Consider the following 17,976-nt stretch of genomic DNA (forward strand, 5'->3'; position numbering starts at 1 on the left):
TGAGTCAAGATATCTGCTCTCAACATCCTATTCGACATTATACTGGAGGTCCTAGTCAGTATGAAAAGATAAAAAAAAAAAAAAGTAAGGATTGGAACAAGGGAAATAAAACTTCCAAACTACTTAGATGATACGAGTATATACATAGGAAATTAAAAGAATCAACAAATGAATTATTAGAATTAATGCGTGGTTAGCAACACGAGTAGCATGTACCCTCCATTCTTTTATCCCCTTTTGCTTGGCAAAATCACTCTTAAAAACAATTTTTTTTTTTAACATGTATTCATTTCTGAGAGACAGAGAGGGACAGAGCACAAGCGGGGGAGGGGCAGAGAGAGAGGGAGACGCAGAATCCGAAGCAGGCTCCAGGCCGTCAGCACAGAGCCCGAGGTGGTCTTCAAACCCACAAACTGCGAGATCATGACCTGAGCTGAGGCCGGAAGCTTAACCGACTGAGCCACCCAGGCGCCCCCAAATCACAACTTTTGAAATGATATACTAGAAATTTCTGTATTCAAATCTTAAAATTCTAAAGTTAGTCAACATCTTTATCTTCCTCCCAAATTACATAAAGACACTGTAACTCTTATGACTCCATTCTTTATATGTTATTATTAACCAGTATTTTTGTTTTATCTTTTTAAAAGAACTATAAATTAGATCTTAGTATTGTTTTAAAATTTTTTTTAATGTTTATTTATTTTTGAGACAAAGAGAGACAGAGCATGAATGGGGGAGGGGCAGAGAGAGAGGGAGACACAGAATCCGAAGCGGGCTCCAAGCCATCAGCCCAGAGCCCTACGCGGGGCTCAAACTCACAGACCACGAGATCGTGAGATCCTGACCTGAGTTGAAGTCGGACGCTTAACCGACTGAGCCTCCCAGGCGCCCCTGATCTTAGTATTGCTTTAAATGGTCAATGATTTTTAGATTTATTTACATACCTTATCATTTCTTTGTTTAACATTCCTTCTTATATCTTAGACCTCCCATTCTGGGATCATTTTTCTTTTCTCTAAAGTAGATATTTAAAATTTGCCTTAGCGAGGGTCTGTTGGCAGGAAACTCTCTCAGCTTTTGTATGTTCTTGAAGAATAGTTTGGCTGGGAATAGAATTCAAAGCTGACTGTGATTCCCTCTCAACATACGGAACGTGTTATTGTGCTGTCTTCTGGCTTCCTCTGCAACTGCTGAGAAATCACACAACAGTCAAAATATTGTCCTTTTAGGGGTGATCTCACATTTCCCTCTGGCTACCTGCAAAGGGCAGAGTCCTCGCCCTCAGCCAGGAGACCAAGTGCACCCTGGAGAGTGCGGGGACCAGCCGAGGGGCGTGTGGGAAGATGGGAGGAGGGGACAAACACATCACCTGAGCAGAACTACGCGCTTGGGTGTGTGTGATCTCTGCTTCTGCACCCTTTGCAGGAAAACTCAGAAACCAGATTCGGCAAGAGGAGAGGAAATTGGAACTTCTTTACCACCCCTGGTGACCAAAACGCTAGGGGGCACCCAGATTTGAACTGGGGACCTCTTGATCTGCAGTCAAATGCTCTACCCCTGAGCTATACCCCCCACTATACCAGTGAGGCCCAATTAACACCCTTTGCCTCCACAGCCACACCCAGGGCTTAGGCTCCGGGTGCCTCTTCAGCACGGTTGGCTGAGTGGCCAGACCTGCTTTACCGCTCACTCCTCTCCCTGCCTGCGAAGCAGCAGCTTTCACTCACAACTCCGTCCCGGGCGAGGGCAGCAACTTGGGCAGCATTCCCCGACAGCCGACAGCCGGGAGGATCTCTCGGAACATCCGTCTTGTGGGTTTTGTGCTGAGCACCTGCAAACCGAGAATCAAAATGCCCAGTGGCTGGCCAAGCACGAACACCCTGAAAAAGGGAGAAGACACGCTGACTGGAGAAGGGGTCAGAGCTCTACCCTCGGACGCAGGCTCAGGCCCCTCTGCTGGCCTCGGATCTCCACGTATTCAACCCTTTTAACCGCCTGAAGAAATGATTGGGGAAATGATGGCCCCTCAGTTCCAAGTCCCCCTTTCTGCGCCCCGCTCTGCGATGCTGGCTCCGGGACTCTGTAAACCACGCTTATCCTTTGCCAGGGGGCTTCCTGATTGTTCCCCTGAAGGGCTCTTCGGGGGAGCCCGGAGGGTGGGAGAAGGAAGAAGCCCGTGTTCTGCCCGCTGGGGCTCCTGTCGGTGTCACCGGGCAGCGACAGTCCGTCCCAGGAGCGTCCGGGATTGCCACCTGCGGTTTGGCGTTCACGGGACCAGCCTTGCCCCGACTCTTCAGGGCCACCAGTGCCTCCTTAGAGATCTGAGTCGGGGGCCCACCGAGATCCTCCCCAAGCCTGTGAGATTTAACAAGTTCCTCCTTTTCTGTTTGCTCCCCCAGCCCTAGAGTGATAGCGGCCTCTTGTCTTCGAGTTCTCGGAGTTCTGGTGGTTGTGGGTTGAATTGTGTCCTCCCGAGGAGACATGTCACCGCGGCGGTGTGTCCCCAAGCCAAGGAACTCGAAGAACTGCCACCGGACACGGAAAGCTAGAAGACACGAGGGAGGACCGTCCTCTTCAGAGAGGACACAGCCCTGCCCACACCTTGATTTCAGACTCCGGGCCCCCAGGGCTGTGAGACAATACATTTCTGTTGTTCTAAGCTTCCCAGCTCGTGGTCTTTGGCTGCAGCAGCTTTTGGACTCTGATGCACTGGTTAACGATTATTATTTTTTTTTTAATTTTTAAAATTTTATTTATTTATTTATTTATTTATTTTTAAATTTACATCCAAATTAGTTAGCATCTAGTGCAACAATGATTTCAGCAGTAGATTCCTTAATGCCCCTTACCCACTTAGCCCATTGCCCCTTCTAGTAAACCCTCTGTTTGTTCTTCATATTTAAGAGTCTCTTATGTTTTGTCCCCCTCCCTGTTTTTGTATTATTTTGGTTTCTCTTCCCTTAAATTGATCTGTTTTGTCTCTTAAAGTCCTCATATGAGTGAAGTCGTACGATATCTGTCTTTCTCTGAGTGACTAATTTCACTTAGCATCATCCCCTCCAGTTCCATCCTCGTAGTTGCAAATGGCAAGATTTCATTCTTTTTGACTGCCGAGTAATACTCCATCGTATGTATAGACCACACCTCCTTTATCCATCCATCCATCAGTGGACATTTGGCCTCTTTCCATACTTTGGCTCTTGTCGATAGTGCTGCTAGAAACATGGGGGTGCATGTGTCCCTTCGAAACAGCACACCTGTATCCCGTGGATAAATGCCTAGTAGTGCAATTGCTGGGTCGTAGGTAGTTCTATGTTTAGTTTTTTGAGGAACCTCCATACTGTTTTCTAGAGTGGCCGCACCAGCTTACATTCCTATGATTATTTCTATTAAATACTCTGCTCAAATAATGGAGGCAGCTTTTGTTTCTGGACTGGACCCTGGATGCTACTGAAATTGGTACCATTGTGGTCCTGGGGGAAACAGACCCTCAGAGAGGGCACTGGGGATAGATTCGGTCTTGTCCTTGGTCTTCAAGGTGGTGCTGAGAGGCTGACTGGCCCCTGCATCTATGACGTGGCCATAAATGTGCTGGCTCGTAGACTCTACCAGCCTCGTCCTGTGAAGGGAACTAGAGTTTGGTGTCCATACAACTTGGTTTCGTCCTTTCAGTTCAAGGAGGAAAAAAGCATGCTCTCAAAGGGGGCACCTGGATTTGAACCAGGGACCTCTTGATCTGCAGTCAAATGCTCTACCACTGAGCTATACCCCCACCTGCTAGAGGAGCTGTGTAATTAATAAACTTCTTACGCTTCCACACGCAAGCTGCTCATTCAGACTCAGAGAATTGCTAGTTCTGTGCAACGATAAATGCACTGTCTGGTGCCATAACTGTCCTCCTTTTCACGAAAGACACCATCCCTTCTTGGCATCAGCTTGGAAGATCACTGAAGGTTCCATCTGAGACAACGGAGTCTGTGCCTGGCTTGGTATTTGGGCAGAAGGTGAAGCCCAGAGGTAAGCTGCTGTTTATTGAACAGTGACTAGAATGTTCATTGCCAGCTTTTCAATTTTTGTCATATGAAGGTTTAAATTTCGATATGGTCAAGTTGATCCTTTATAGTTTTTCATTTGGGGGCTGCATTTGAGTGCCCAGATGGCTCAGTTGTTTGAGCGTCTGACTTTGGCCCAGATCATGGTCTCATGGTCCGTGGGTTTGAGCCCCACGTTGGGCTCTATGCTGACAGCTCGGGGCCTGGAGCCTGCTTCGGATTCTGTGTCCCCCTTCTCTGTCTGCCCCTCCCCTGCTGGTGCTCTGTCTCTCAGAAAGAAATATTGACTTTTTTAAAAAAAAGAAAATATCCTTCCTTGGGTCAGGATGGCATCCCTGTCCTCCTTTCGGGCTTGCGTGTTCAATACAGCTGTGACGCACCTGCTGATTTCTGGTGGAAACAGAGGCTGACGCCCACTGCTGGCTCGTGCCAGTGGGTGTGACGGTTTCTTCCTCATGCTGGTTCTGCAGCTTGCTTTGGGGCACTGCTCCTAGAAGTTTAACTTGGAGACTCAGTTTCTACCACTCTTCCCTAGTGAGATATATATTCATAATGAACTTTAAAGACCCAACCTAGCTTCTGTTGCCGGTACCTGAGGGCCCTGACTGCCGCGGCGAGCCAAATCCCCAAGTGCCTTCTGTTCCACACGGCCAACAAACGCGTCTCCAAGGGGGAGGAAGTGAAGCAAAGCCTTCCCAACTTTCTGCAGTGAAGGCTCAGCTTTATTTTTATTTTCTTAAAATCTGTCATGGCTCAATACCAGTGCAACAGACTTGGCTTTGAGACCCTCCCTCCAGCCCCACACGACGCCAGAGCTGGCTGCCATCGGATCATTGTAGAATTTATAAGCATTGACACCGAGTTCACGGACAACACGTTGAGTGGCACCAGTCCCAAGGACATGTTGACCGTGAACTTCTCCGGAACAGAGGGATGGCTTCACTGCTCTGTTAGGATAGTTATGGGACCCCTCTGTAGAACCACCTTTTCCAACGGGTCGAAGATTCACACTCCACCGGTTAGGAACTGTGTTCAGCTGCTGGTAACTGACTAGAAATGAGAGTGCTGTTGTGCTAAGGGGTGCACACTCACTATGGTACCGTGCATTCCTAGCACGAAAGAAAGGAAGTTCCTGGGGGGGACTTATAGGCAAGGAAGCTGCCAAATGCACATGGCCCCTGAGCTCTCTTTATTCCACAGAGGGGTGGGTGTGGACCAGGTAGAGTTGGGTGCATCCGGGAACGTGCACGCGTAGAAGGACCTTTCCTTGGGCTGCTCTATATTGTCATGGGGGAGCTAGGAAGGCCTCGGGAACACCTGCTTGCCCATAACGATGGGAGTTTCCTGGTCAAGAAAGTGACCGTGTTAGAAAAGCCTCCTTCTCATGACTAATTCGGACCAACTGAGCTAGGGACTTGATATGTTGTTGATGGGGAAAGGGCACGAGCCTTCAGAGTCATCTTGATTTGTGGTGTAAACAAGCTAGACATATACACCTTTCTTTTGGAAACCCGACGGGTGTGGGGTGGGCAGACCAGGACTGGCATGGCCACTCTGGGGTGTCTTTAGGGACACAGGCTCCTTTTAGCTCTCTGGGCAGCCTTTCTTGAAATGTGGATCCCATCCTCAAGGTTGACCCATGGTGCAAGTTGGCAGCTGGTGCTCCAGCCGTCACATCTATGCTCCAAGTGGGAAGCAGGAGTAAAGGCCAAAAAAAGGGACATGTTGTGTTTGTCTATCTCTTAAGCTTTCCCAGAAGTCTTGTCCAATGATTGCTTCTTCTCCCTTATTTCCTCCCGTAGCCAAAGAGAGGCCAGGAAATGTGGTCTTGTAGGAGGGACATAACTGCTGGGTAAAAAAATCAGGGGTCTGTTACTAAGGAAGAGGGGAGAATGTATATTAGGTAGTTAACTGACGAGCTTTGCCCCTTCCACACACACATGTATCTGTGTGCACACACATGCACGTGCGTGTAGCACAGTTTCTACTTTTTTTTTTTTTTTTTTTTTTGGCAAAGGGGGTAAAATGTAGCCAGTATCTAGGGTCACCCCGTTGCATGACCGCAGGGTGCTATGTAATTGGTGGAATCTTATAATGCACACCCTGTGTATCTCTACGTGGCTGCCCTATCTGTAACCAGTTCGGAGCCCGGAGCCCGCTTCGGATTCTGTGTCTCCCTCTCTCTCTGCCCCTCCCCTGCTCACACTCTGTCTCTCTCTCTCTTACAAATAAATAAACGTTACATTTTTTTTTTTTAGTTGTGGTAAAAGACCCCGGACATAAAACGAGTTACTGTAACCACGCTTAAGCGCACGGTTCAGGGGCATTAAGTACACGCACACTGTCGTGTACACAGCACCCCAAACATTTCCTGAACTTCTCCATCTTCCCCAACTGAAAGCCTGTCCCCATTCAGCAATAACTCCCCGCCCCTCGCCCCCAGTCCCCGACAGCTACCCTTCCACTTTGTCGCCATGATTTTCACCGCCTCGTGTAAGTCAGCCCTTTTCATACTCGTTTGAGTGGCTGGATTTTTCTCATATCTTTTATTGCAAGCTGCCTCGGATTCGATTTTTTTTTTTTTTTTTTGAAGCAAGCTTGGGCTAAACAAATAAAATCTGGATGGTAATAATTAGGCACGAGGGAAACACCCAGAAAGCCTGGGGCAGACTTCCTCTATCCCTTTGGGAAATGAGCGTGGCTGAGGATGTAAACATGAAACACAAGAGAAATGCCACAGGGGGAACATTCGAGTCTTTTACTACGTGTTGGAAATCTAGGTTCCAGGAGGCTGGGCCTACCGGGGAGCAAGGAGCTGCCCTTCCCCTGGAGTGAAAGGCCCGTGATACAGAGTCACTTGGATTTGAACCAAGCACCTGTTGGTCTGCAGCAAGGAAAAGCCCAGGGGTGGGCGCAGTGGGAGGGCCCGGGACTGGGCACGGGATGCTTGCTCTCAGCCCCAGCTGGACGGCAATATATTTTTCTAGTACTGAGCCATCATCGTGTTTCTGTTTGACTCTTTCCTGGTTATGTTGTCCTATACTATTGGACAGGATTTTCTATTATTTTTTCTAAGTGTATTTATTTACTTTGAGAGAAAGAGAGAGAGCACGGGGGGGCAGAGAGAGGGGGAGAAAGAGAGAATCCCAAGCAGGCTCTGCACCGTCAGCACAGAACCCGACATGGGGCTTGAACTCACGAACCATGAAATCATGACCTGAGCCAAAACCAGGAGTCAGGTGCTCAATCGACTGAGCCACCCGGGCACCCCGGGATTTTTCTGTTATTGTATTTGAATGTCTCTGAAGTGAGATTGGCCTTCCCCGGTCCAGAAGGACAGTTCGTTGCTCAACAGCGTCCGAGTAGCTGCGGTCCATACTAGAACCTCCCCACAAGCTCTCAAGGTCCCCGTGTAGGAGGATGGAGGCTAGTCAAGCTCCCAAGACGCCAGACATATCCAAATGAGGTGTATATGTGGCACTTTCCCTTTATTCAAAAAAAAAAAAAAGAAGAGTCAAGAGTGTTGGTAAGTGGGTGACTTCTTTCCCACGGTTATCAACAAGGCTTCGATGAACGTGAACATAACCCGTTGCCCGCTTCTCGAGGTTTCCCGAGGACTGGTTCCTAAAAGGGGCACGTCAGGCTCCAAGGACGTGGCTCACGGCGGCGCTTCTCAGCAAGCGCGGCCGGTGGCTGTCCTGTGCTCTCCGCTTCTCGTCCCTCCCCTGTGGTCCTGCCGGGTTTCCACGCCGACTCTGCCCCTTCCAGAGGGTCCGCCGTCGGCCCCGAAACAGGTGTCCAGAAATCCTGAACTGGCAGAACTTCAGTGTGGTATGGCGCTTGGCTCCCAGACGTGCATACCAGACCCCTGAATTTATAGATGAGACCTGATTTGACCTGGCCCTCAAGACCCCCCTAATTAGACTCTCCAAGACAGACACCGGATGAGCCAGAATGCCCTCCAGGTTACCCGGGAAACCAGATTAGCTCTCAGAAGGTTGCTCAGTGAAGATATGCAGTCAGAGCAAGTGGAATCGAATGTTCCTGAGGGTTTTTTTCCCTCAGGCCATGGAACATTTTCACGACTTATTTCACGGTTCCAAAGTACTGTCCCTTCTCTAGACGCCACATCCTCCAAAGTGGGAATCTCGGTGCGTCCTCAGTGACTTGTACTAGGTCGCTGCGTCCTGTCACCCCCTCTCCTGACCACACACACCCCCCCCCCTTCTCCGTCTAGTCTCTCAACTCTGTGACCTGCTTCTGAATCAATCTTGTGATCTCTGTGTATCAACCTGGGTCCACAAATCGAGGGCTAGAGGATCCATGACTTCATTTTTCCGTGAAGCAACTCGATCTCTCTTTTGTGTCCCGTCCTGTTGAATGACAGAAATTTAGTCACCCAACACTGGGGCCCCGCACAACTTCCCCTGTGCTGCACTTAAGTGCCGCTGCCTGGAGAAGTCACTTTGAATGATCTTCCCATAAACACGACTCTCTGGGTCATTTCCGCTGATGGCCAGTCCTATCCATTTTTTTGCCGATTCTAGTTTTACTCCCACGGGCCAATATTATCTTCAAGTTTCAGGGGTATCACCATCCCAAATATAAACAAAAGTGGGAGGGGGTCCCGGGAGTTGGAGGGAAGCACTTTCCCCTAATCTCTGGGCGAGATGAGTCATTTACCCAATCCCCGAGGCGGGGCCCCAGCTGGGGCGGGGGGCACAGAGTAGCCAAGGCTCATGAACGTGCCCTGTACACTTGTCACCTCGCCCTCTGTCGCTAGCGATGCTCCTGATGTTAAAGGAGCCCAAAACCATAGCGACTGGTTCTATGAGCGGGCGTCTTTTTTTCTCCCTGCTTGTCAGCGAAGTTCCTTTTGAGAAGTCGGCCTATCTCCCTGGCGCTAAGAGGAATAAAGAACATTGTCCCCCTCACACGCCAACGCACGGCTTATTAATGTCAGATACAAACCCTAACCGGAACCAGAAAATGAAAAATTGTATTGTTTTTTTCATTGGGGGGGGGCATCATTTCCTTCTGTTATATTCAAAAACGCTTATCCATGGGCAAGGAATTTTTAAATTTTTATTCTGGAACATCTCAAGTATATACAAACGTAGTGGCATCCATCATCCCGTGTCTGGGCCAGGGTTCTCCACAGAGACAGAAACAGAAACGAGAATGAATGGATTCTTAAATGCACATTTTATGTGTTTCAATCAGTTATGCTCGTTTTTCTTTTGGGTCCTCCAATTGTCCCACCTTTGGCTCTGTCCACGTGACACGCTTCTATCGGTCTTGGGGAATTTCCTTGTTTCCCGTGGGGGTGAGTGTGAGGGTGTGTGTTTGCGTGCGTCTGCGCGAGCAAACCGAGACTGCCAGGCTGGGCGGGCCGCCTTTAAGGAGGCATCGAGCCCCATCACAGAGGCTGACTTGTGTTTGCAAGGTGGAGGGGGGTGGCCCCCACTGGACAAGCGTCGGCTGGAACTTGCCAGGCTGGGAAGGACAGGTTCGGGTTGTGGAGGAGCTTGACTCCCAAGAGAACACGGAGTCTTTGGAGAGGACTCCTGGAGACCCTCGAAGGACCAGGGCTCAGGCCCGATGGAGGGGAGTCCCACAGAAGCTTCTTGCCTGGAAATGGCTGGGGCCGACCTGGCTGAGGAGTGGGCCTCAGTACAGACTTTCCACGCTGGAGATTCTGGCAAAACACGGAACAGAGCAGGACATTCAAACGGACCTATGCTGGGTTCCCCTCCAATCTTGGTGGGTGAGACCTCATTTGTTTGAAAACTGTAAATTATAGTGGGGGCACCTGTGTGGCTCAGGTGGCTAAGCGGCCGAATCTTGATTTCAGCTCAGGTCATGATGTCGCAGCTCGTGAGATGGAGCCCCGCGTCAGGCTCTGCGCTGCCGGCGGAGGGCCTGTTCGGGATTCTCCCTCCCTCCCTTTCTCTCTGCCCCTCACCCGCTAGCTCTCTCTCTCAAAATAAACAGTAAAAAAATAAAACTGTAAATTGTATTTTTGATAATTTTTGATAATACAATTTTTGATAAAGGTAAATACTGAAGTCACAGGATTCACATGACACGATGTACAAAAGGCACAAAAAAGTATGCGTGGAAAGGCACTGTCCCACGTGCCCAGGTCACGAAATGTCAGTGCCGAGACGAAATGAGCTAACAAGCCACGGAAAGATGTGGAGAAAGCTTCGACGCCTAGTACTAACCGAAGAAGCCAATCTGGAAAGGGTACATCCCGTACGGCTTTCCAGAAAAGGCAAAGCTATGGAGATGGTAAAAAGTTCAGCGGTTGCCAGGGGGGTCAGGGATGAGGAGAGAGATTAATCAGGCAGAGCACAGAGGATTTTTTCCAGGGGTGGGCGGGGGTGTGTGTGAAAGTACTCCGTGTGATCTTGTAGTAATGGATACATGTCGTGGTACATTTGTCCAAACCCGTGGACGACAGCCAGACTGAACCCTCGGGTCCACCGTGCCCTTGGGTGATTGTGTTGTGTCCCTGTGTGCTCATCCCGGTACCAGATGCCCCACTCCGGTGCGGGATGTTGACAGTGGGGAGGCTGTGTGCTGGTGGGGGGTGGGGAGGCGGGGGTATATGGGAAATTTCTGCCCCTTCCTCTCAATTTTGCTGTGATCCTGAAACTAAAAAAAAAAAATAAGATCTTAAAAATAAATAGATTTAAAGAATAAAATGAGAAAAAAGGCACGCGGTGAAAATTCTCCCTCGTACTCATCTGACAAGCCTCCCGCTCCTGGTGCTTGGAGGAAAGCCATGCTAGCAGTTTCTTTTACAGTCTTCCCCGGTCTGTACATGTAATTAGCCCATAGGCTCTCTCGGATTTTTTTGATAAACACAAATGGTGGTGTGACCGACGCACTGTATCGCCCTTACTTTTCTCACGTAATTTAGTTTTATATAAATAATGGCATTCCTTGCCGGCAACCATTCCTCTCCACAGGGGGTGGACTCGTCCCCCCAGATGGGACAGAGCCTCAAAGCTCTCAGGAATGTCATGGTGTGACAGCAGTGATAATTGGGATAATTGTAAAGGACCAGGGACACCTGGACTTGAACCAGGGACCTTACAATCTGCAGTCAGGCAACTTGCCCCTGAGCTATACTCCCTGCTAGAATAAGCTACCTTGCTCAGGACTTCTCACTTGGGTACCACACCCAAGACCCCTGTGGAACTGGACCTAATGTTTACTGAACACTTCTAGTGTGCCAGATAAACTATTCTAAGAGCTTTATATACAGAGAGGTAGATAGGGATCTAGATAGGTCTATACCATTTAAAAACCGTTTGTGCCCGTGCTGTTGCCCCCCCACCATCAGCATCCTCGTCGCGGATGACGATGACACAGGAGATCAAAGCAACTTGCCCCACCTGACAGAGTAAATGACACAACGAGTTAACCCCCACTTTACTCAGACCGCTACCTCACACTCATCTGAAGAGCTTTGTCTTCTAAATATTTTTGTGGCAATATCTGTCTTCTAAATGCTGTGTGGAAGAAACATACCTTGAATGGACGCAAAAAGACAGGCACTTTGAAAATTTTGTGACTAAAACATTTACATATGGCAATACACACACACACACACACACACACACACAAAGAAATTAGCACCAAGAATACTCTAATTAGCGTATTTTGCCCCGAGCTGCCCAGTTGCCTTAGCACCCTTATTAAAGCATTTTCATTAAATGTACGAGGGTCTGCAGAGAAAATTGAAGGTGGCTGTCCAGGGACCTGGAAATCCGTGGGTTTCCTCCACCTTCCCAGAGCCGCCTGCCTACTACCAGGGTCTCTTCTCTGTAATTGGGGGAGCAGCCCACCGCACTGTGGGGAGCAGAGGAGCCTCTCTGTACCCTGACCAGCACACCCACCTATCCCCTCCAAACTGCTAGAAGCAGCTGGAGGCTTCCCCCGCTCAGGAGCTGCCCACCATCTACATACAGGTGGCTGGTTCTGATCAAAGGGTGCCTTGGAGGAAACTGCACACCAGATTTCAAAGAGTCCCCAAATCCCACAAAACATGAAGTATCTCATTTATAATTTAAAAAAAATTTTTTTTAACGTTTATTCATTTTTGAGAGAACAGAGCATGAGAGGGGGAGAGGCAGAGAGAGAGAGAAAGAGAGAGAATCGGAAGCAGGCTCCAGGCTCTGAACCGTCAGCACAGAGCCCGACGCGGGGCTCGAACTCATGGGCTGAGAGATCATGACCTGAAGTCCCACGCTCCACTGCCTGAGCCACCCAGGCACCCCTATACATTGATTACATGTTGAAATGATAACGTTTTGGATATATTGCATTAAACATATGGCACTTAGTGTCGCTGATTTTCACTTTATATTTTTAAAAAGTTCTCACTTTTGTTGAGATATAATTGACACACCACATTATATGTTGGAATTGAGAAATGACCACCCTCGTAAGTCTAGTTCACATCCATCAGTTATATATATTTTTCCTTGTGATGGCAACTTTTAAGATCTACTCTCTTAGCAACTCCCAAATATACAACACAGTACAGTTATCTACAACCACCTGGCGACCCCGGGACTTCCTTGTGACCCCCTTCCCCCCATCGGGCCCTTTTTTGCTTTATTTAAAGTGCCTACTAGAAAACATAAACTTAGAAACATAGTTTGCGTTCTACTTCCGGGCTGGGGTAGACCTTGGCCTCCGCAAGGCCGACCTCGCTGGTGGGCGTTGCCTGTGACCCCAGAGCCCGGCCCCCTCCCCCAAAGGATCGGCTCCGTGTTTCTCTCTGGTCCGGAGCTCTGGGAGCTGGGCAAGAAAGGACGCCGGTGGTTGCTTTCAGCTCCACGTTGCAGCCAGGACGCGGGATAAAACACACGGCACACACAGGGGGCACCCGGATTTGAACCGGGGACCTCTTGATCTGCAGTCAAATGCTCTACCCCTGAGCTATACCCCCGGGCCTGCGTGCTGCGTCTCACGCACGCTCTTCTGCGCACGCAGCCACACCCGGCCCCGCCGGCCTCGGCGCCCTCCGCGCCTCCCGCTTCGCGCCCAACTGGCCTTTCTTCCCCGAACCCCCGCTCGCTCTCTTGCCCGAGTTAGGTGGCTCCCCTGATCTTGCGCCACAGCCGGAGGCAGCAGAGGTTCGGGACCCTCTCCTTACCTAGACCCCGAAACCCAGGCCTCCTGGAGCCCCTCGCCACGCCCAGCGCCGGGTCTGAGAGCGCGGGTCACCTGGGTTTTCGCCTAGCAGCTTCTCTCGCCTGCCCCTTTCCGCCCTTTCTCCCCTTTGCCCTGCTTCTCTCCTCTTCGCCGCCTGTCCCTCCTCTTCCCACTGCTCTCTGATGTCACTCACGGCCCTGCGCACCACTCTCCTCTCCTAGTCACCGAGACCTCGTGAGCCCCTTACCAAATCAGGTATTGCCTTCCCCAAACTAACGCCTTACCTGGGCTGTACGTAAATGGCAGACCAGGCCCAGTAAATACAACGGGAACAGGTTGGAAGCTACGAGAACTGTGAAAGTAACAGATGCACCACGGGAGGACTTGTCCTGGTAAATACTAGAACATCTACTGAAACACACCACTGAAAACAGCCTAAGGACAGAAACACCTGAAACCCGGACCTGGGAATCCACATGGTATAGACACGAATGTCACAAAATCACTGCAGATGTTTACCGAGCAGCCATTATGTTCACGACAGCCCCGTAAGGTTAGGGCCTATGATTCTTATCCCCATTTTACAGATGAGGAAACCAGGCACCCAGATGTTACATAAATAGCCCAACGTGAAATGACTAGTAAGTAGGGCTGCAAACTTAAGCAGTCTGGCTTGCCCACACGCTTCGCCACAGTGTTTTACTTGCGTGATAGCTATGGCAGTCATAAACGCATAGGGGAAAGGAAAGGTCATTTGTGTAAATTATACTAGGAGAATTCAGTTGGCCATTTGGGAAAAATAATTAAAGTAGCAACTAAACTTCTCTTTGTATAACAAAATAAAGTCCAAGTGGATTAAGCATTATGTATAAATAAATGAAAGGACAGGGTATAAATGGATATTTATACTATGAATATGAAACTGATTTCTGAACAGCAAGGAAAGCATTTCACTGGGTAAGTCCCAACAGAAAATGCCGATAGATTTGGCGATATAAGCATTAAAAGTTTAGGTATATGAACAAAATCAAAAGGTTAATAGCAAGTTGGGAAAATATTCTCATCATTTACGATAGGCAAAATATTACAAATTAATATCCTTCACATGTAAAGAGCCCACATATAATGAAAAGGCCATCAAGGATGTGTTCAATCTCAGTAAATCAGAATACATCTTAGTAAAAGCAAAGAAATGCAAATTAAAACAGCATGATAATATTTTTCATCCATCAAATTAGAAAAATATTTTTCTGCAATAAAATGTGTTGCTTTCAAAATCAGAAAAACCAAGAAACATTACAAACTTAAGACTATTCCCTTCTAGTAACTGTAAGCAACACCGTCTCTGATTGCCATAACTAATAAGTAATTGCTTTAAGATGAAAAGCATCAGTGGAATGCTAATTTGGGAAATCTGCCTTACAGTTCACATATAGCTCATTTCAGCTTTCGTAGGAATCGTTATCTCCATCCTGAAGATGACACAGCCTCAGAAAGTTGCCAAAAGACTCAGTTTCAAGACCTTCTGGTCCAAGTCCATGGCTGTTCCCACCGTACCACACTTCTCCCGTCCTTCTGTGGGGAGCGGTGGGTAACTGGAAGAACAGGAAGGCGGAATCGCAGGAGGGTGGAATGAGTTACCGCCTCATCTGCCGTCTTGCCCCCATCCGTGTTAGGATGTGTGCCAATCCAAAATACTAACAATGGCGCCGATATGTTGAGTGTTGGCTACGTTGGAGGCACTCACGTACCTCTTCTCATTTAATTCTCCCAAGGACTCTTTGAGGTAGGTACACTTACCATCTCCTGTGAAGCAGCCAGGATTGCCCCCATTTTGCAGATGAAGAAACACGAAACCAGAGGGCTTAGATACTTTCATTCATCTAATGAATACTTAGTAAGTACCCACTCTGTTCCAGGTTCTAGTCTAGCACGGGCTCAGCAGTGAACGAGGTAAACTAACAAGGTCTCTGCCCTCCGGGCCCCTGTAATTTCCGAGAGGTGTGGGGGGAACAGACAAGAAAACAAATAAAGGAACCAGATCGTTGCAGATACTGACATTACAATAGGAACACAAAGCAGGGTGACGTGATGGAAGATGATGGGGGGTGGGAGGGAGGGGTCAGGGAAGTGACCGTTTGAGTGGAAGTCTGAATGATCAGCCAGCGGGTCAAATGCGGATGCAGAGCATTCCAGGCTGTGGTACGGTGGCTGCCAGGGCGTGAAGGCAGAAACTAGCTTGGCAGGATGGAGGGGTGTGAACAGTGCCAGTGTGGCTGCGGCAAAGGGACAGAGCAGGACAGGGGTTCAAGTAGAGGTCAGCGAGGTGGGGGAGAGTCAGATGGTGGGCGTTATTTCATGTGCCACCAAGGGAAGGGTGGAGCCTGGACTGAATACAGATTGTCTCCTCCCGGGGACCGGGGACCGGGGACGGGGCCACTCAGAACTTCCTAAAGGGCCCCCCCAGGTGGTCTCAACACGGGACCTGTCGTCTCTGGCACGATTGCAACGGGCTTCCCGTGTCAATCTGTCAGTCCCTTTGGCTACAAATTTAGGTTTGTTATTGTTCATTCAGTCCACCTGGTCCCTGTCCTCATGGAGACAACTTTCTTTTTTAAAGACATTTTTTAAAAAATGCTTATTTTTGAGAGAGAGAGAGAGAGAGAGCACAAGCGGGGGGAGGGCAGAGAGAGAGAAAGGGAGACACAGAATCCGAAGCAGGCTCCAGGCTCTGAGTTGTCAGCACAGAGCCCGATACGGGGCTTGAACCCAGGAGCCATGAGGTCATGACCTGAGATGAAGTTGGGCGGTCAACTGACTGAGCCACCCAGGCGCCCCAGGAGACAACTTTCTAATGGAGGACACACACATGTGATCAGGGACGTCTCCAGCGGTAATCGTGATGACTGCCATGGACCCATGTGGGGCGGGATGACCCTAGTCTGTGGGACTCCAGAAGGTTTCTCTGAGGCAGTGACATTTCCGTAACACCTTGCAGGAAAAAGGGAAGTGAGGCGGAGATGAGCCGTCCAGGAGGACTGTGCAGTTCAGCTGGAGGCCTGGGCCAGAAGAGTGAGTGAAGGCCAGGGTGCCTGAGACAGCTTTTTGTGGGTTGAATAGTGTCCCCCCAAATTCATGTTCGTCCAGGAACCTCAGCATGTTGCATTATTCAGAAATACGGTCATTGCAGGGGCACCTGGGTGGCTCAGTTGGTTGAGTGACTGACTTCGGCTCAGATCACAATCTCGCGGTCCGTGAGTTCGAGCCCCTTGTCGGGCTCTGTGCTGACAGCTCACAGCCTGGAGCCTGCTTCAGATTCTGTGTCTCCCTCTCTCTCTGCCCCTCCCCTGTTCATGCTCCGTCTCTCTCTGTCTCAAAAATAAATAAATATTAAAAAAAAAAAAAAAGAAATACGGTCATTGTAGATTTAATTAGTTAAACTAAGATGAGGTCATACCGGATTAGGGTGGGTCTTTAATCTAATTGGACTCTTGTCTGTATTTTTTTGTTTGTTTATGTTTAGTTTTGAGAGAGAGAGCCTGCATGAGCAGGGGAAGAGCAGAGAAAGTGGGGGAACAGAGAAAGAGGGTCCCAAGCGGGCTCTGTGTTAACAGTAGAGAGCTGGATGCTGGGCTCGAACTCACAAACCGTGAGATCGTGACCCGAGCCAGAGTCGGACGTGTAACGGACTGAGCCACCCAGGTGCCCCAGGACTCTTGTCTTTATAAAAGGAGAGACACATGAGGAGAACACCATGTGAAGACACACACATGCACGGAAAATGCCACGTAATGACAGAGGCAGACATTGGAGTGATGTGTTTCTAAGCCAAGGCATGCCAAGGATTTCTGGCAACCGCCAGAAGCTAGAAGCGAGGAACAGATTTCCCCCTCAGTTTCTGTTGGGCAAAGCCACCGGTTTGTGGAACTTTGCGGTGGAAGCCCTAGCAAACGGATACGTGGCCTCAGTTCGGGCTGGAGAGCTGGGCGGAGCCTAGTGGGCCCTGATGGGATTCTGGATTTTTACCCTAAGAGCAATGGGGGAACCGCTGCTCTTAGGGTGACCCACAAAAGAAGGCAGTGATCAAATCTGCATTTTCAGAGGATCCCTCTGGCGGCTCAATGTCTCAAAAGCATTCAGTCCATCGAGGGTGGGGCCCCACAGTATGACCCAGTCCCGGCTCCAGTGCCTTGCCTGGTCACACGGACCCACACACCGTTGGTAGTTCCTCAAATGCCAGGTGATTGTTAACCTCCCTCCCCTCCCCGGCAAGAGCCGACCTTCCCCGTCTGAGCCGGGCCCGCAGGTACCCTATCTACTTCCTGCAGATAACGAACGAGGTGGACATTCTGGGAAAAGGTTTGACAAGATGCATCAAAAGCCTTAAAAAAAAAAAAAAAAAGTCCATACCCTTTGACAGGGCAAATCCACCTCTTGGAAATAACCAAATATTTGAAAATGTATAAAGAACAGAGAAAGTCCAGCCGCTCGTCCCGGTGCTTCTCAAGGTCCACCTCCGCGTGGTGCAGATCCATCGGCCTCCAGCTTAACCGACTGGAGCTTGAGGCGAGTGGCCAAAAGGCAACGCTGCCCGCGAAAGGGCTGGTGCGGCCCGCGGCTCCCGGGGTCCCGGGCGCCCGGGCTTCGCTCCCCGCTCTCCCCGGCGGCGGCGGCGGGCCTCCGGGGTGGCGCCCGTCCCCGCGCTCCACCGCGCGGCGAACCCGGGGCCTGCCCTTTGTGTTCGCAC

At 49.6% G+C, this 17,976-nt stretch overlaps 3 non-coding genes across 3 annotated transcripts; all 3 read right to left on the bottom strand.

The window, feature by feature from the left end:
- Nucleotides 1-1,503: 1,503 nt before the first annotated feature.
- TRNAC-GCA (transfer RNA cysteine (anticodon GCA)) lies at nucleotides 1,504-1,575 on the bottom strand. The gene has a single exon. It is a non-coding gene; the product is annotated as a tRNA-Cys (tRNA).
- A 2,128-nt stretch (nucleotides 1,576-3,703) lies between these two features.
- TRNAC-GCA (transfer RNA cysteine (anticodon GCA)) lies at nucleotides 3,704-3,775 on the bottom strand. Its single transcript has one exon. It is a non-coding gene; the product is annotated as a tRNA-Cys (tRNA).
- Nucleotides 3,776-12,951: 9,176 nt separating this feature from the next.
- On the bottom strand, nucleotides 12,952-13,023 carry TRNAC-GCA (transfer RNA cysteine (anticodon GCA)). The gene has a single exon. It is a non-coding gene; the product is annotated as a tRNA-Cys (tRNA).
- Between the last annotated feature and the right edge of the window lie 4,953 nt (nucleotides 13,024-17,976).

The sequence above is a fragment of the Panthera pardus genome, unplaced genomic scaffold, assembly GCF_024362965.1.
Source record: "Panthera pardus isolate Hobbes unplaced genomic scaffold, ASM2436296v1 HiC_scaffold_9, whole genome shotgun sequence".
NCBI lineage: Eukaryota > Metazoa > Chordata > Mammalia > Carnivora > Felidae > Panthera > Panthera pardus.